General features: G+C 47.7%; 1 long non-coding RNA gene across 1 annotated transcript in view; it reads right to left on the reverse strand.

The window, feature by feature from the left end:
- Positions 1-20,071, reverse strand: part of LOC112547764 (uncharacterized) — a 153,753-nt gene that overhangs the window by 76,869 nt on the left and 56,813 nt on the right. The window contains exons 4-6 of the long non-coding RNA XR_012904571.1: positions 17,017-17,232; positions 6,861-7,014; positions 4,309-4,389 (exon numbers count right to left, since the gene is read on the reverse strand). This is a non-coding gene — a long non-coding RNA (uncharacterized LOC112547764). The remainder of the gene's footprint in view (positions 1-4,308; positions 4,390-6,860; positions 7,015-17,016; positions 17,233-20,071) is intronic.

Genomic DNA, 20,071 nt, shown 5'->3' on the forward strand with positions numbered 1-20,071 from the left:
ACCAATCCCAACTCAATCAACCTGAAATCAAGCAAAGAAATTTTCAAAAAGGCAGAATATGACTAAATTTAAAAAAAAGTGGTCATCAAAACCACTTTTCTACCAAAATAATGAACTTGGATTCCAGAGGATTTATATTTCAGTTGCATCCCATTTTCACAGATTCGCAGCCAGGAAAATGTACCAGGAGCAAAGAATGAAAAAAATGCACGAAAATCAAACATACCAACCGCTAAAATAAAGGACTGCCTAAACGATAGAGTGAAAAGGATACCTACAAGTTGCCATTCCAATTAAAGAGTCTAAGCTACCAATTTAGCATCAGGGGTAACAAATTTTCCTCCTTGTAGCCTCGCTTTTTACACCTTCCCTTCCCCTTTCACCATAGCATGAAATATGTCTGAAGTTTCCCAGTGCACACGCTCTCTGTTTTGAATGTGTTGATAGAAATGGAGGGAGTTCCTGGCATTGACAGACAATTTCAAGCCCTGCAAATACAGTTGTCATTGACAGCAGCCTCTTTTTTCTTTCAGGACAATCAGTCTTCGGTGAATTGATCATGCTTTGCAGTGCGGGGGCTTGTCACCCTATTAGACTTCCCAGGAGACTTTTTCGAAGATGACCTACTTGTGACAATCACTGTGTTCAAACATGTTCATCTCCAGCTCCAGGCCCCGTGGAAAACAAAGATGCGACTTGCAAGGATTCCCAAGGTAGAACCATAGAGCTGACCAACAGTGGACAGAAATCGATGAGGGATGCAGGGATTCCCGGTATCAGGGGTTTGAATCCTTCTGGCTGCCTTTGGGGCCTACGTCTAGAAAAGAGGCCCGCCACAGGGAAAGAGAAAGTAGAGGAAAAACTGAGAGGAGTCCCCCCTTGGCCCCAGACAAGTTGTTTTTGTCATCTCCAGGCCCTAGCACCTACACCTAATATCCTTCCATGCTCTAACGCTGTCTAGCTCTCACCTCCTTATTTCCTCTCCCTTCACCCGCCTTTTCTCTGCATCCATTTCCCTTCCCATGCCTCCCCCTGATCCCTCAGTCGATGTCACCATGTCCTGCATCCTCTTCTGTTCCCTTGCCTCTCCCCATCACTGCCTTTCTCCCTCCCACTCTTCCTCTTTGGACAGTTCGAAGACCGACAACTTGTTTGCCTATGGCTTGTCTGTTATCCAGCCTGGAGACAAAACCAGACGTGGTTTTGTTTGGCATCAAGCATGGAGGACCGCCATTTTGAAGAGCATTCTACTCCACCCTCACCAGCACGGCCATGCCGGGAGGAGCAGGGTAGGGCGCTCTTCAAAATGGCAGTGCTCTGGGCAGGAGCGGTTGCCGTTCTCGGAAGTGCCAGGATGCCCAGTATTTGGGGGATGTAACCATGGCCACCCAACATCTTCCCTCACAAATGACAGAGCTCTTGGGACAAAATCCATCCCTGGCATAACTCCAGTAAAGTTCTCCACAGAATTTGCCCTCCCCAGTGGAGCTGTGCCCTGGCACATTTCTGACAGAGCGGTAGCCAGAGGAAAAGGAACACCTCTCCCCGAACGCAAGCAACGCTGTCCATGTGTGGAAAGCGACAGCAAGATGGGCCCACGCGTGTTGCAACGTCTCTCTGTGCTGCCGACTGTTAAGAGCGGATATAAAGAGCTGCACAGAAGAAGCTAATCACCCTGCTCACGAGAAGCGTTATTACTCCCGCCAAAGCCAGCAACACCCCTCCGTGTCATCGCGGACTCTTAAGGCCAGAAGGGACCTGATGCCTGGTGTATCACAGTCCACCATCCCCAGCCATCACCCTCCACACCAAGCCAAGCACCCAATGTTTTACAGACTCCCAGGAGACTAAGTCATCGTGTGCCACAGGCAAGGAATAGGAGGAACCCAGGCACATAAAGCCACTGAAATGGCAGGGAATTGATTGGATGAGATGTACGCAGAGGATCCTAGCAGATGATCCACGCTGCAGAGGAAGGTGAAACAACCCCCGAAGGTCACTGCTGGGGAGGGGGGGGAATCCTTCCCCACCCTCCACATGGTGACCAACTCGACACCGGGCAGGTGAGCAAGAACCAGCCAGCCAGGCACTTGGCAGCTCCTTCCTATCTCTAGCTGTGGCCATCTCCGATGCATCAGAGAAATGAGACAAAGCTACTGGCAACCACTTGACTGTAGGCTGATAAGAATTACTATCAGAACACAGACTATAGAGACAAGTATTAGATTCATCATGTGTCACACCCACTCATATGCATGCACACCCCCCCCCCCCCCGGGCAACTTGGATGCATTGTTCCTCAGGTCTGAAGGCACCTGCCCTTTAATCATGTTTAATTGTTTATGCAGCTACATCTGCTAACACAATAACCTGGTTACTTTTTGTAAGCTGGGCTAACGCGGCATGGATTCTCTCTCTTTCTCTCTCCCTCCCCGGGGTGGCTAGGTTATGCATACAAGTTGATGAGCTCCCTGTGGCCTCTCAGCTAATTTACTCAATTCTTTAGCAAAAGCAGCAGACGATAAAGCTGGCACCAAAAACGTCAATTTGTTTCACGGGACATTTCAATTGTACCCATTTACAAAGACGTGTGGGGGAAGGGGGCATAATAGAACCAGGAAAACTTGATGGGATTTTTGTTTTGGTCAAATAAAAAGCCTCTTTTTGTCCAAAAAATGGTGAACAAATATCTGATTCCAGTCGATGCCAAGGTGAAAATATGGCCCCCTTGAAGTGAATGGCAAAATGCCACAGGGACTTCACTAGAGCTAGGATTTCACTTTTCACTGGACTCATTTCTGCAGCTGACACAACCCAATGCAGTGGGTTGTACTTAATACAATGTATTACACCGTATCCTGTGCTCTAATTGTCATAGGGCGTAGCACAACACTGCATTTTCTCTGAGATGTAGACCTAGGCAAATCTGAGCAGCTGTACAGTCTTTCAGTCACTCTCCATTAATTCCTCCCCTCCCCCGGCATTGTAAAACCTTCGTCTTGGGTTGCCATGTTTAGGCTTTTTCACGGAACGTTTCCTACACCGACGGGCGTGTGACAAAAACGCCGGATTGCCCTTACAAGCTGAACTGCAGGTCGCCTTCACCTTCCCCAAGCGATGTGATTATTTTCAAAGGAATTATGAAGAGCAGGTTTGGCAAGGGTATTTAGGGTGTGCTGATGTGTTTTAAGTACAAACAAAAGGAGCTTTTCATTCTTGTCCCATATTCCGTTAATACCAAGACCAGTTATCCTACTCCCACATGTGCCAGTCAGGCATGCTTCACTAATTCCCCTTAAAAGGATGATTTTCTCTTTAAAAAAACAGATTTTCCAGGCAATAGAATAGGAGTTAATCTTTGCAGAGTCAGTAGTGCCCACTGCACAGAAAGATAGGGCTTGTTATTGAAAGGGGTTTGCTACCATTCGTCACAATATGATAAATGCTGCTTAATGTTTCCGTTAGAGGCTTTTTTGATATTGCTCCTTTCACAGGCCTTCCTCAGAATCGCACAGATCAACACCAACGCGAGGATGGGGTCTGCAGGGGGTGCTTTTGCTCTGGCACATGTGTGACCATCTAAGTAACATTTGGAGCGATGGAGCTGCCAAGTGGAAGGAAAATCTCTTTCCACGAGAGTTCTTTGAACAATACTCAAGACAAGAAGCATGCTGAAGCCTCTACCATGGAAGCAGGGCCTGGATCTCATTTTGAGCTCTTCTGAATGCAAGCAACCACTCCACTCATTCCCAGAGCAATGGATTTGCCTTTGGTTGTTTCATTTAAAAAGCAGGGGCTGGAGAAAACCCTTTCTAAAAGTGTGACAGTGGTTTCATAGAATTTACCAAAGGCTGGACGGGGGTGGGGGGGCAGAGTTGCCATCTGCCACAAGTCAGAGAGAACACACTATGCCAGCATTTCTTAAACTTTTTAAGATTGAGGAACACTAAACAATTTTTTTTTTTTTATGAGGAACATGAAGGATTTTTGTTGAGCAAAAAAAAGGTCAGGGGGAAAAAGGGTTGGGGGAAAATTATTGAGCAACAAAAAAGTCGCCTGCCCCTTTAAGGACGGCCATTTTGAATTCTGTTGTTCTCATGGCACACCTCTGACTCACTCGCAGCACACCAGTATCAGTTTAAGAAACACTGTACTATGCACTTGTGCAGAGCAGGGATTCAGTCAAACGTTGGTCCCTTTGGCTCTCAGGGAACAATGCCTGCCTTGGATCACATCACTCCACCATGCTCAAGCAGCCACGCTGGCTCATGTGTTCGAGGGGAGGGGCTAAACAAAGTATCCACTCACCAGCCTCTTCTCCCCAGCCAATTGTGCAGGAAAGCAAGTTCTGAAGCCCGAACTGGTGTTACCTCCGTTCCCCCACTAAGCCTGCAGAGAGTAGAAAATCTTATACAAACACATTCACTAATCCCACATGCAGAACAACAACATCTGTGCCCTTCTGTGTTCTTCCTCTCTCATTTATGCAACACTTTGTTCCTTGCTTAAAGCTTTGGGATGGAGCTCTGATTTGTGGGTAAGAGCTTTGGAAAGGAGCTCTTGTGTCCTTACACTCGACACAACGTTAACGCAACGAGGACACCAGATAACCATGTTTATTAACTGTGTACGAACACACAAGGCCTAACCACCTATATACTCTGCTGTTTCAGCAGCGTTTTGATAGGTCCCATCTCTTGAAAGTTCAGAAAAGGGCAACAAAAATGATGAGGGGTTTGGAACAGGTTTGAAGAAAGAGTAGAAAGATTGGGACTTCTCAGCTTAAAGAAGAGGAGACTAAGGAAGGGATATGATAGAGGTCTATAAAATCATGACCGGTATGAAAAAAATAAATATTTACTTGTTTCCATAAAATAAGAACGGTCGCCCCCAAATGAAATTAATAGACAGCAGGTTTAAAGCAAACAAAAAAGTATTTCTTCATGCAACGCATAGTCAACCTGTGGAACTCCTTGCCAGAGGATGTTGTGAAGGCTGTTAGCCAGGATGGGTAAGGATGGTGTCCCTAGCGTCTTTTTGACAATAAGCTAGGAATGGGTGACAGGGGAGGGATCGTTTAATGATTCCCTGTACTGTTCATTCACTCCAAGGCACCTGGCATTAGCTGATATGGAAGACAGGACACTGGGGTAGATGGACCTTTGATCTGACGCAGTACAACCATGCTTATGTCCTATACTTTACCTACAGTGACTATGGGCTCTTATGTGCAAATGGTCATATTTTTTTAACATCATCTTATCTGTGTTGCTCAGGGGCACTGAGACCACTGACACGGGAGAGAGAAGTTCGCTCTTCAGCATTAAAGGCAAATGGCTTTAGCCCCTAAGGTTGCAGGTTCAATGCCACCTGCCAACGACCCAGCTCCATCGGCTTTGCATTTGCATATGCATATTTGCCCTGAAAGTGCTCATCTGATCTTAACAACGGCCATACTGGGTCAAACCAATGGCCCATCTAGCCCAGCATCGTGTTCTTTTCACAGTAGCCAGAATCTGACGCTTCAGAGGGAATGAACCGGGCAACAATCTTTTTTTTTTTTTGGACCTCGTTATACTTTTGGCCTTCAAAACATCCCACAGAAATGAGTTCCTTTGCGTGTAACAGTACTTGCTTTTGCTAGTTTTAAGCTATTAATTTCATTAGTGGCCAGTGGCTCCTGTGTTATGGGAAATGATAAATATCATTTCTCTATTCATCTGCCACACAGCCATCATGATTTTATAGCTTTCTTATAAATGTCCCTCAGAAATCTCTTTGCCAAGCTGAATAGTCCCAGTCTTATTAATTTCGCCTCAGACAGAAGACGTTCCAAACCTCTAATCATTTCTGTTGACCTCCTCTGTACCTTTTCCCATTCTAATATATCTTTCTCGAGAGGAGATGATTAGAATTGGATGCAGTATTCAAGATGCGGGCGTACCATGCGCTGATATAGAGGCAATAAGAGATTTTCTGTTTTCCTATTATCTACCCCTTTCTTAATGGTTACTAATATTCTGTTAGCTTTTTTTTTTTTTTTTTACTACAGTGGCTGGCTCCCAGAGGTCTATCAACAGTGACTCCATAGTCTCTCTCTTGAGTGGTAACGACTAATGTTGACCCCATTATTTTGCCTGCACAGGAAGGATTAGGTTGCCCAATGTACATTGGTTTGCATTGAACACTGAAATTGACCTGCCAGTGTTGCTGCAGCTGTGCCTCACCCGGTTACCCAGTTTGGGGAGCGTCCTTTGTAACACTTTGCAGTCAGGTTTGGATTTTGAGTGATTTTCTATTCGCTTCCATTTTTGTCACCTCAAGGTTTACCCCATTTTTCACATCATTTATGAATACGTTGAATAGCACAGGATTGAAGTGCACCCCTATTTACCTGTCTCCACTATGAAAACGGAGGATTTATTCCTCTCCGTTGTTTCCTGTCTTTCAACCAGCCACTGATCCATGAGGACGACCTTCTTCTTATCCCAGGACAGCTTACTTTTCTCCAAAGCCTTTGGGGAGGGACCCCGTGAAAAGCTTTCGAAGGTTATATTGACCGGATCACCCTAGACCAACTGGTCATTAACAGCTCCAAAGAATTGTAACAGATCAGCAAGGCGTGATTTCCCTTTGCAAAAGTCATGTTGGCTCTCCACCAACATATCATGTGTATCTGGGTATCTGATCATTCTGATCTTTACTATCATTTCAACCAATTTGCTGACTACTAAAGTTAGGCTCACCCTCCTGTAATTGCCAGGATCATCTCCGGAGCATTTTAAAAAAATCAATTTTATATTAGCTACCCACCAGGCATCTGGCGCAGAGATTGATTTAAGTGACTGTGGGTTACATACCATGGTTAGTGGTGCTGCAGCGTCAGATCTGAGCACCTTTCAAATTCCTTGGGGGACTCCATCTGCTCTGCGTGTCTTCCTACTGATTATCAATTTGCTCCAAAACCTCCTCTTCTTGACAGCGCCATCTGAGACAGGTCCTCAGCTTTGTCACCTGAAAAGAATTCGTTTAGTTTCTCTGCAATGGCCTTGTCTTCCTTTAGCATCTTTATCACCCACTGATCATTTGGCAAGGTTCCTGCTTCTAATATATTTTTTTAAAAATTTTTTAATCATTTCTGTGCCTTTAGCTAGCAGCTTTTCAAACTTCCTTGGCCTGCCCAATTATCTGGCCATTGCTTTGTGAGACTGACAAGAAAAAAATTAATGTAAAATCTACCTGGTTACTAATAAATGACATCTCTCTCTCTCCTTTTTTAAACCTGGGGTCCAAATACATGAACGAGCATAATGCTATTTCTAGCATAAAAAGGACAGAAATGGTTGAAACATTCTAGCATTTCCAAATCCTAGACGTGCTTCTTTCACCCTAAAACACTCCCCACCTCCTAATGGTTTCTTCAGGCACTGCTCTTGCTAAAAAAGTTACTCCATCCAATCAGAATGCACAAACCCAGTCATGTGACACAGGTGACAGAGAACACAGTGCAAACAGGCCGCTAGTCCTAAGAGCTGGCAAAAACAGATGCTTGTAAAACTTGGTTCTCACGGAGCAATTCTGACCAAGAAATGTCACCCTTCTTTCTGCCGGGGCAGCCCTTAGGGACAGGCACAATAAAATGCAAAATCAGCAAAGGTCTGGCCCGACACCCTGCCTAGAACCTTAACCACTCCCAATAGTTACAAACGTTGCATTGAACTCCACAGGTGTTTTACCCCCCTTCTCAGCAATGAGTCCTTGGGAATGTGAAACCACTCACACCTTAGAGCACCACAATAACTAGATATTGAGACAGCCAAGCTGTGTATCTCAGTATGACCAGCATTCAAGGGCAGGTAGAGCAGAGCCCAGTGCTTTGATGTCCTCCCTTCCGAAACACCCAGCCAAGTAAGAAAAGCCCTTCAGGTCCCCCTTTTGAAAATGAATCTTCCACCCCAAGCACCCTACCTGTTACATGAGGGTGACTCACTTTCTGCACGCTATGTCTTACACAAGTTCTCCCCTACCCTTCATAAACATATTTGCACCTCCCCGCCCCTGCCATGTATTTCAAACTCCCCCAAACTCAACACAAAGTGCACACAATACACCGCATCCAGCCCTTCCCAGGCATGCCCTGGGGCGGAATGAGCATTTATGTAAATGAAGAGGGCCAAAGCTGGCCTCTTTTCTCTAAAGCAGGCATGTCCAAAGTCCGGCCCGCGGGCCAAATGCGGCCCGCGGTCGGATTTAATACGGCCCCCCGCTTCTCCCGGCTCCCCGGTGCTTTTTTTAACTGGCGCGCTCAGCGCGCCGCTTCGGGCCGCCGCCGCGGTCCCAAACTCTGCCCCTGCACTCCGCTTTGGGGCTGAGAGTGCAGGGACAGCCCCGCTTCCTCCCCCTCTCCTGGCTCCCCGGCGCTCCTCTGACTGGCGCCGCTTCCGGCCGTGCCGCCGCCGTCCATGGCGGCCGCTGCGGTCCTAAAGTCCACCATGTAGGGCACGTCCGCAGCCCCGCTCCCCCGCTTGGCTACGGGTTCGCCCTGCCCCCGGGCCGCCGTGAGGCCAGCATGCCCTGCGCTCTCCGCCCGCCTCTGACCCTGCAAGCCCTCTACCTTGGGGCTGAGAGTGCAGGGACGGACTCCGCAGCTGCTGAGATCAGGGACTGCCTTTGAACCAGACCTAGCCTATGTACTGCAGTCCAGATCTCAGTTTCACCCTTCACATTAGTGTAGGCAAGTTTTTTTTTCAATTGAGATGAATACATTGTAAAATCTCAGTTAATGTCAGTTGGTCTAAATCAGTTATAAATATATTTGGACACAACATGTATAGTTGGTGTTATGTCGTTTGCCGTTTGCAATAAACTTTGCATAAAATAGTTAATTTGCATTTAATTTTAATGGTTCAAAGAATGTCAGGCAAAATGGTCGGCCCTCACGCATGTTCACTTCATCAAATTTGGCCCTCTTTGAAAAAAGTTTGGACACCCCTGCTCTAAAGGGTGGGGGGAAGGAACAAGGAAGAGAGAGGGTCTTGGTCCTCTAAACCTTCCATCTGTGGGGCCTACAGAAACCTTAGCAAAGAACACAGACAGCGTGTGAACGGGAAGGGGGGCTAGATCCAGCGAAGTGCAGAGAACAAGCAGGCTGCAACCACCCTTCAGTGCGGCGTGGTGGCCCCGCTGTGCAACGTTACGGGCGGGCCTGGGAACCGGACTCCGCTCTCGTGCAAAGCTAACTCCTGTTGCAGGGGCGCGCAGTCTCTGGCAGATAAAATAAAGCAGAGCAAGAGCAGGCTTGCCCAGCGAGGAGCACAGCTCAGTGTAAAGGCCACATGGCTAATCCTATCATACGTGACACTGAACTCTGATTCTTAGACTTGTAAATGTTAAGGCCAGAGGGAGACACCAGATCCTTGCATCTGACTTCCTGTATTTTGCAGGCCCCTCCCATGATCCAGCCCTCTCCACACCACGACCCAGCACCAGAATGAGCACTCAGGAAACTAATCTATGGCATGCCACCAGCAGACCATAGGAGGTACCAAGATGCAGGTTGGCCATCCAAGCATTTCCAGGCAGGCGCACAGGCCCGGGGGTTCTTCCCAGGGGTTCCCACCCCTGCGATCCCGGACTCACGGTGCCTGTGATGTAACAATGCCTGGGAGGTGTCATTTCGAAGAGGATGCCGCTCTACCCCCGCCAGGTGGGGGACAGACCCTAAAAGAAGCAGGACCGCCTGGTTTTATATCACAGGAGCGGGCAGCGTCCTAGGTGCACCATTCCCGGAAGTACCTGCAATGCCCAGCAACGGATGTAGTGAGATCTGCCCGGAGGAGCCTTGTCGTTTTGGGAAACAGGCGGGGAGGATGGACTCGCCCTGGGTGGCTGTTTTAAGAGCATTTGGCTAATGCGCCTGAGGAGTCAACAACAGATCTCAATGCTTCCGTATGGCGTTGAGTCACAGGAACCGTTTGGAATTCCATGGCCTGTGGTCAGGTACAAACCCTACAGCCTTTGAAGCCTGCTCTCCTTCCTCCCTGCCACTCCACCCTGACGCCCACGTGACAGAGAAGGAAAAGCTCTTAGCGCTCTGTCCCCCAGCTGTCCCCAGTCTGTTCCTTAATGAGCTTTGGCAAGTCCACCTCCACCGCACCAAGATCAATGACTTGAAAGAGGCTACTCCTGCTTTGTGTAGCCAAGTGAGCTCACAGAATCATAGAATCCCAGGGCTGGAAGAGACCTCAGGAGTCATCAAGTCCAGCCCCCTGCCCAAGGCAGGACCAATCCCAACTAAATCAACCCAGCCAGGGCTTTGTCAAGCCGAGACTTAAACACCTCTAGGGATGGAGATTCCACCCTCTCCCTAGGGAACCCAGCCCAGGGCTTCACCCCCTCCCAGGGAAATAGTTTTTCCTAATCTCCAACCTAGACCTCCCCCACTGCTACTTGAGACCATTGCTCCTTGTTCTGCCACCACTGAGAACAGCCTCTCTCCGTCCTCTTTGAACCTCCCTTCAGGAAGTTGAAGGCTGCTCTCAAATCCCCCCTCACTCTTCTCTGCTGCAGACTAAACAAACCCAAATCCCTCAGTCTCTCCTCGTAGGTCATACGCTCCAGCTCCCTCATCATTTTGGCTGCCCTCCGCTGGACCCGCTAGGTCTGCTCCTAGATTCCAGGAGGGAAAAGAATGAGGGTGAAGATGCCCCTTGTTTCTTTGGAGAGAGCTATCGCTTCCTGCTCTGATTTTCTAGCACCCTGAAGCCAGATGCGCAGGCTTTTCCTTCCCAGACCTCTGGCACTGCCATTTTCCGCCACCAGCTTCAGCTGCTTATCTCTGGCTGCTGCAAAGCAGAGCCGATTATCTTAGACCCTCCCTCTTGGACAGCTAAACCCATGTTTCCCGGCTCGGACTTCGCAGCTCACTAGACCAGAATTAAACCATATGACGGCAGCTAAATATAGCCCAGATAGGGAATCCTGGGATAAAAAGGAACCCAAATCCAGAGGAAAATGCAGAAGCTTCACTGCATCTCCTCAAGCAACTGTCACAGCAAAACCACTAAATCAGACTTGGCGTGCGTTTTGCCTCGATATATATGAAAAGAGGGAGCAGAGCCTCACTCCCAGACAGACCGAGGCAGGGCTGACCGTAGAGCACATGATAGCACGAGTAAGCTCCCTGTCCCCACAACTTCCGCCCCTCCCCCAGCTAGGAAGCAGACTTACTCCAGCGCATGACTTCACGCATTCCCTCGCCCCAGGTCTTAGTGGGTCTGAGGGCGAGGGAGCGGATCAAACAGACCACAGCCAGATTAAACAGCCTGGCAGGCTGTATCTTGCCCACCCCTGACCCAGGCCGCCAACCCGGGCCCTACAAGATCCTGCATCACCACCATGTCACTCCAGTATTAGCTTGGCACACGCGCGCTGATGGCAAAGGGGCTACATGAGCCAGAAGCAACGTGGCAAGGAACGTGGCCCCTGTTCTCTGCGCTAGCCAGACATGGACGCTCTGTCGGGGGGCTGTGCACTGCCCTTCCAAGAGAAAACCAGAAAGCGGCTTGCCAGGCCACAGAAGATTTGCAGAAACATTTGGTGGAGACAGCCGCTGCTAGGAGAGAGAGACTGGTCCCCGGTTAGAAAGATTTATGAGTGCGCCAAGGCAACGGAGCCACTGACCATGTGAAGTCTACGGCATTAAGTATGATGCCCACCGCTTTGCTAGGAGGAATAAATCTCCACGGGCGCCCGTTCCCCCTCAGCGAAACGCCTCTCTGACTGGTTCGCAGAGCCCTGCTGGGCCAAACCAAGCCACCACAGAGCACCAGGGCTGCAGTGTCCATCTGGGAGCCCTCAGGGCGTGGCACTGGGCTGTGTCCTCAGGCTGCACGCCGCGATGCAGAAGGATTTGGATCAGGCCTGCCGCTACCAGGAGGAGATGGGGGTGTCCCCTCCACACCTGCTTGCCTGCTGAGCCCGGAGAAACAGGCAAGCGTTGAGGAAAGCCCCTGGATCCACGCAGAGCATGGCAGGCCCCAGGCTGGGCAGTACCGAGAGCACCCCCCCAGTGGGCAAGTCAGGCCACTCCTCGGCCTGTGGAGAGCGGCGGGGCTGGATGTGGAAGACCATGTGGGCTCTGTCGCCAAGACAAAGGATTGTCGCCAAGCCCAGGGGCTGAGCCAGAGACCTCCAGAAGTGCAAGCATGACTCTCTGCAGGCTGGGCCAGAGCCAGCGGCCATAGGTGGGGCCGCGACAGGGCACTGGTGAGACCCCACACGCACTGACCGGTGGGTGACAGGACTTTGGAGTTTTCCAGAGCAAGGGGCAGAGGAAAGGCACGGCTCCTGGGGAGGGAAGGATACCCAAGTCTTTCCCTCGGCCTTGGCAACGTCAGCCACGGCAGGTCAACCACGAGGGCGCTAAAGATAAAGCCTCCACAGCGCAACAGGACTGAGGCTCTTGCCAAATATGCGCCATTTCCCGCTGAGGTAAACAGCACTGGCCCCATCCTTTTCCCATCCCAGTCTGGTTCAGTGGTGGCTGTGGAAGAAGAAAAGGCCGCATTCCTGTAGGTCTCCGACTGTTGTCAAGCACTGAGATGCAGCTCCCCCCTACACCATCTTGGGTCCCCTCACCTTGCCTCAGACTTGCAACAACAATGCTCGGCTTCTGACTGGCCGGAAAGGCACTTCTCAAAGCGTCAGCATTGGAGCACAGAAAGAAACTTTTGTTCTCCCTCCCTCATCTTCTGAGGCTTATCTGCTGGAACAGACACTAAGGCTGTGTCCAGACTCAGGGGTTTTTTCGAAAAAAGTAGCCTTTTTTCGAAAAAACTTCCCCTGCGTCCAGACTCAAGCCGCGTTCTTTCGAAATTAATTCGAAAGAATGCGGCTTTTCTTTCGATGGCGGTAAACCTCAATTTACGAGGAAGAACGCCTTCTTTCGAAAGTTCCTCTTTCGAAAGAAGGCTTTCTTCAATGTAAATAGGGCTTCTTCGAAAGAGAGCACCCAGACTCACTGGATGCTTTCTTTTGAAAAAGCAAGCCGCTTTTTCGAAATTTCTCCGTGCAGTCTAGACGCTCTCTTTCGAAAGAGGCTTGCAGTCTAGACATAGCCTAACAGATGTGTCAATCGACGGGACACACATTTGATTTTTGATTAACTGGTTCCCCATTGAAACCAGAGAAATATCAAGTTCTTTACAGAGACTGGAGATGTTTGGCATTCTTTCAGTGAGAAATTTGCCCAAGGGAACTCGCTCATAAACATCCCACAGAATCATCTAATCACAGAACACTAGAACTGGAAGGGCCCTCAAGAGATCAAGTCCAGGGCTCTGCCCTCATGACAGGTCCAAGCACCATCTAGACCAGGGGTTCCCAAACTTTTTGGCATCATGCCCCCTTTTTGATTTTTGAGAAACCCTCATGCCTGCCCCCCCCCCCCCCCAAAATAGCAGCAAAAATATATATATATATTGGCCTTTTAAGAGCAGAGCAGGCATTGCCCTTTTAAGGTGGCCATTTTAAAGTCTGCCCCAGCCAGCCTGAACTCTTTCTTGGGAGGTGTAATGATGGGGGGGTGGGACTGGGTCACCTCATGCCCCCCCTGAAATTTTTTCACGCCCCCCCCCAGTTTGGGAACCCATTATCTAGACCATCCCTGACAGGTGTCTGTGTCACCTCCTCTTCTCCAATTGTGGAGATTCCACAACCTCCCTAGGCAATTAATTCCAGTGCTTAACCACCCTGACAGTTAGGAACTTTTTCCTAATGTTCAACCTAAACCTCCCTTGCTGCAGTTTAAGCCCATTCCTTAGAGGCCAAGGAGAACAATTTTTCTCCCTCCTCCCTGTAACACTTTTTTAGGTTCTTGAAAGCTGCTGTCATGCCCCCTCTCAGACTTCTCTTTTCTAAACTAAACAGCCACATTTGTCAGTCTCCCTCACAGATCATGTTTTCTACACCTTTCATCCTTGTTGTTGCTCTTCTCTGGACCTTCTCCAATTTCTCCACATCTTTCCTGAAATGTGGTGCCCAGAACTGAACACAATACTCCAACTGAGACCTAATCAGTGCATCACTCTCAACAGCTCTCCAATGGGAGCTGTTCCTGGTTCTGCCAGCCAACCACCCCCTGACCTCCCTTCTAGGTCTGGGCTATGACTGAGCTGCCTCTAGTCCTGCAACTCCTTTTATAGGGCCTTTCTGGCCCCTGATTGGCCAGTTTCTTCCTAGCCTCTCTAGTTGCCTGGAGGACTTCTCTATGGTTTTTTCAGCCTTAGGGCCTAACCCCATTACAGGATGGAAACCAGTAGAATCTGGCAACCCTGCTGGTGGGCAACGGTAAACAAAACGTCCGGCAGGCCGTACGCAGAACTTATGGGACACATACAGCCCACGGGCTGCAAGTTGCCCATCGCCAATTTGGACTGTAAGCTCTTTGCGGCATGGAGTGCCTCTTACTGTGTGTGCAGAGCATCTTACGTGATGGGGACCCAGCTCTGCTTAATGTAACAGATGAGATGAAACAAGAGCCCTGATCTACAGAGAAGTTGTCATGCTGAGGTGAGAACGTAGCCCCCACGAGCTGCTCTCTCAGGAGTATCATGGGGGGAGGGCTAGGGTTGCCAGATGGTTTCAAAAAAATACCGAACACACTTGACATGACATCACAATCTACATTACATCTTATTTAGAAAATACCAGACATTTCTATTTTCTCATTTTTTTCCCAGAACGGAAAGCTCAAATACTGGACTGTCCGGTTCAAAACCGGACACCTGACAACTCTAAGAAGGGCACGTGATAAATGTTGTGGTGACTTCACATTTTTAACCATTCTTCTCATCCTTCCAAACCCCAGCATGCCAAAATAGCAACAGTCTCAGGAAATGTCAAAAAATAGCTATTTTGATTAAAAGAAAAGCGCCGAAGACTGAAAATAATATTCCTAGCAAATCAAAATCGTTAATGTGACATTAAAGTAACCTTTCAAACTCATCCCTTTGAGACAGACGCAACCTTTTTACTTAAGCAATAGGAAAACAACTCTGCATGGGTCCGTATGAGAGCAGACTCTGGTTTTGATCAATTGAAGAACTTGCACAGAAGCAGTGTGAGGTAAATGAACATAGGGCAGCTTTCACCACCAAAGACAACACCGAATACAAACTGGCTCCCCCCAGCAATTAGCAGAGTTGTGCTTTCAGACAGCCAGGCTTGTTTCATTGCCATGGTTTTTAAAGGGCCAAGTTCTGTGGGGAGTTTTGCACTCGCCATCTGGGGTTCCCCTGCCCTCTCCCAATGTCATAGTTGGCTATTACCCCATCTCCTAACTTAATGCCGCCAGTGCATTCAGTCAGCCTGCAACTGGCAGGCAGGCCCTGGGTGGGCTGTTATCAATTGGTGTAGTTTAGAGCCACCCCTAGGTGGCTCTAACATTATTATTGCCATTGCATTCCAGCAGCACTCAGGCATCCAAACTGAGATGGGGAGACTGGGGGACATTGTGTTAGGCGCTGTATGTACACATGGCTTTTGCCCCCCCAAAGAATTTACAATATAAATAAGCAAGACAGGCAAAGGGTGGGAGAAAAAAAGTATTATTACCCTCATGTTACACATGAGGCAACAAAGGCCCTGAGAGATTAAGTGACATGCCCCGGGTTCCACGTGGAATCTGTGGCAGAGCAGGGATTTGACTCCCCCCACCCCTCACGTCCAGTGCCCTAACCTCAAGATCTTCCTTTTTCTGGCCAGTGTTGAGGCTGAGAAAGCCATAAGCCCCCAGTCTAGACATTTAACCACAAGATTGTCCTTCATCAGTCCGTCTTTTATCATATTTTAGTTATAGACACACGCAGAACAAATACAGCACAGAGATGAGAAATATGGAGATTAGGTTTAGCCCAAGTTTGCATAAATACACAACAAGTAACATTTGCCAATGTTCATTTAAATCTTCATTAAATCCCTAAAGTCAGGCAGTGAATTAACACCAAGAACATTTATGGTAACTAACATTTAGCCAAGAAATGTGGGTTGTGAACCACCCACTAAAACATCTCTCCGTTGATAGCTGTGTTTATTCCCATAAGCTAGCCAAGCTGCTTCTTATTTACATGAAACCTCTAGCTGGATGTGCTCCAAACTGGTGGATTTTTTTTTTCCCAAGGAAAATTTGGCAAGGGGAAATGAGAGGGAATGTGTTAATACATTTATGTCATTGTTTCAGGTGATTTCTTCAGAGGAAACCTAAACAGCCTTCCCCATTCAAGACCGTGCTTACAAAGCTATTTCTCCAGTGATTAGAGTCTGCAGCAAACTCTTGGGAATAACTCTTCAAGTTCCCCTTTAAAATATGGATCAAGAGTAGTTGCCGACACATGTTCCTTATCAAGGATTTCCTGGATTCTGAATTCTGTTTGAGAACTGCACGTTTTTGCCTCTGCTTTTTGCACTCATTTGTTCTTGAAAGAGTCTGAAAGCTAAACTCTGAGTGCAGCCATTCATAAAATGAGGGACCAGCGGGCATCCCAGAAATCCATTCACCACAGAAAAACGTGGTATTTGCATGTTTACAGAGAATCTGGTGGGGCTCTGGCTATGAGATTTCATTACAGGTTGAACCGCTCTAGTCTGGCAACATTTATAGTGCAGCATGATTTTAGTTAGCCGGATATCTACTTATCATGGATGTGGTCAAGTTTCCCGCGGTCCCATCAAGTTTGTTTACAGCCCCTAGTCCGGGTTCTCAGTGTTCTGGGCTGTGATTTAGCTCTGATTTACCTCTAATGTCTTCTAAGAGCCCAGCAAGCAGTGGAAGTGTTGGTAATGTTACTAGACAATATTGACCTCCGGCGGTCCAGCAAATTCTCTAGTTTGGCACCGGTCAGGTGCCGAGAGTGCGAGACTAGAGAGATTCAATCTGTACAATCACAGGAAAATGAAGATTTTTATGTTTTTTTTTTCAAATTGGAGAATTGTGTTTATTATGGAAAACTAAGATACCTGTGTGATCAGTGCTTCTTATGTTACGCTACTGCTCAAGAGGCACTTGAATATTTCAGGGGCAGCATTCCAGTAAGCTGGATTCTCCTGTATTGGGTGACAAATGGTTTTCCTTCTTCAGCTCTCTCTGGAGTTCCCCATTGGGGAAAGCTGCCCTTCTGCCCCGCCAAAAATGTGCTGGAATTTCAGTGGAAAGGGACTCATCGAGCAGGGAATCTGGGAAAGCAAAATAAGGTTGGATGAAATACGTTCATAAAACGATACCCGTGGTTTGCACTAACCGAGCCCACCTTCCTCAAAAGTTCTCAAAGCAGCTGACAAACAGTAGCTTTTCTTATTCCCCTCTCACAGACGGATACACGGAGGCATCAAACGGGAAGTCAAAGATCGTGTAGTGAGTCATTAGAACAAATCCTAGCTGTGGGCTAGGACAATCGCTGTGGTACACACACTGTGCCTTGGGCAGTGGTATTTGCATGTTTACAGATTCCCAACCCAGATTAAAAAAACCCACCTTGTATTATGTTCACATGGTGCCACCTTAGTGTGTCAGGCACTGGGTGAGAAGCAGTTTTCCCTGCTCACACAGAGTTTTGAGACTTGGCTTTTTTTTTCCCCCCAGCGTGAACCAAAACAGAAAGTCGAAATCTCAAACTATTTGCAAACCCCAAAATAGATTTTTCTTGCTGTGGAAACGCGCTGTCAAGTCTGACCTATTTCAGGCTAATTAGCTAAAATCACTAAATGAACACTTGTTTTGAACCAGCAAGCTGCAGATGTGTCCTGTAGAGAATAGGTGGGTTACTGAATCGGGACAGTCGAGTAGGAAGGAAACAGGCGGATGGAGTCTGCAGTGAAAAAAAAGAGGAGGGAAAAAATGTCAGCGAAAATCTCTGTTGATTGCTGAAGACTCTCTCAAAGACTCTACCAAACTCCAGAGAAATAGGGGGGGTCCAACTCCATATTTTTTAGTGTTTGCTTGCTTGGGGGTCAGGGTTTGAATGTCGTTTCAACTAAAGTCTCTAAAGCTCAGAGACCGAGTCACGGTCTTAAGCATGTGATTAAATTCAATGAAGCTTCAATACATGCCTAGTGTTAACCAATGCCCCAAAGCAAGGCATTAAAAGCTGAAGCACATGCAAACTTGAAGCACATGCAAAACTCCCGTTAGCTCTAATGGGGGTATTCATGTGCTTAAAAGCCTCCCTAAATCAAGGCCTACACAGAATTCAGGCAATTCATGAATGGACACATAGGAGTCCCACAAAAGATGACCATACCTGTGTTTTATATGGGACAAGGTTATTCTCGTGGCTAATTTGGTTTTATATAATATTTTCTTCGGAACTGATGTTCTCAGAGCGAAAAAACCAGGTTTTACAGACAAGTCTGATATTTCTACAGCCTGTTTTGTCTGTGTTACAGCTCTGTGGAAGTATACAGCATTTTTCCAGGATGTTTTTAGGGGGGCTGGAAGGCAGACTTCTCTCTACACATGGGGAACTGAATACAAGTGATTAGAGCGAAGGAGAAAAACGTCCTAAGATTAAGACTTCATTGGAACTTTACAGTGCCATAGCTTTCTGGCTCTGGGGTGATGTACCAAGCCCTGTTTCTCTGCGCACAGGCAGGATCAGACAACAGGAGACTGCTGCTTTGCTCACAGTTCCAGATCTCTGTCAGCCAGCCCTCTGCCCCAAAAACATTTTCTCTAGGCTCTTCTGAGAGCCTTGCTCCTGGCTCTTGCTGCCTCTGCATCGGGAGCTTCCTGGCTGTCTCGTCTTATCTCGCTCTCCTTCCACACGATTCCAAACAATACTTGGAGAAAACCATCCATCCACATAGTTTTAACTCCTGAGCAGACACATATGCGCCTTTGTTTTGGGCAGTGACATCCATCTGTCTTGGGTTGAATCCTCTATTATCCCACTTTTTATCCTTAATGAAAGACAGCTGCTGCACTCATCAATTTCAAGAAGGTTTAACCCAGCCGACGATGATAATTAATAATCCTACTAAAGCTCAGCATTGAAGACATGTAAAGTTTCCAAATCATTTTGATATTTTACTTAGACAAAAGATTTTCTTGAAATTGTCAGGCAAGCCACAAGATTTATGCACAAACTCAGGATCACTAGATAATAATATTCAAATAAACCATTTATATTTATAACACTGTACCCAGGACTCTTCGGGGGACCTGCTCTTAAAAACCCTCCTGGGACTTCACTGCATGAAAAAGAATGGCTTGATCAGGTTCCAAATGGTTTTGCTCTAAGCAAACACCAGCTGCATATTAAGGGGATACATATTGAATTCGGCAGGACCTGCCGAAAGGGCATCCGTTTATCCAGCTGGTTCTACACTGCCGTGGCCTCACTCAGATGGTACCAATTATAAATAATTCACATGGAAAACTCTGAGAAACACAACCCTCTGCAAACAGTAACCCTGAGGCAACTGCACCCTCAGTGACACTGCCAAAGACATCAAAATAGATTTGCATATATATCCTCAGCTAAAAAACTTCTCTCTCCCCTGGAAAATGTGGTCTCAATTTTTCAAAATCCATATATTGTAAATCTGGGTCAGGAATTGTCAACTCACATCTTAGGCTCCTGTTGGCAGGGGTGGGTCAGATCCACTGTGTCTCAAGTATGCAGCTTGAGCTGTGTCCACACTGCAAAGTAGCAAGGCTGGAATGTGAGGCCATGTCTATACTTACCGCACTGGAGATCGATCTTCTGGCATTTGATTTAGCGGGTCTAGGAAGGACCTGCTAAATCAAACGCTATTGGCGGATCAGGTCAACACCTGTACGTCTCGATTTGTGAGGGGTAAGGGAAGTTGACAGGAACCTTTGCTCTCATCGGTCTCCTGTTGTGGAGACGGTGCCAAGTTCGGCTTAAGGTTCATCGACTCCAGCCTTGAGCCAACCTTCCATGTCTAGTATAAGACCTGGCCTGAGTCACAGCAGGATTCAGACAGAGCCACCCCAGCCTGGATCCCAGCAGGGTACTAGGAGCTGGGTTGAGTTGTGTGTGGACTGAAACAA

Source organism: Pelodiscus sinensis, chromosome 6 (assembly GCF_049634645.1).
Source record: "Pelodiscus sinensis isolate JC-2024 chromosome 6, ASM4963464v1, whole genome shotgun sequence".
Classification (NCBI taxonomy): Eukaryota; Metazoa; Chordata; order Testudines; family Trionychidae; genus Pelodiscus; species Pelodiscus sinensis.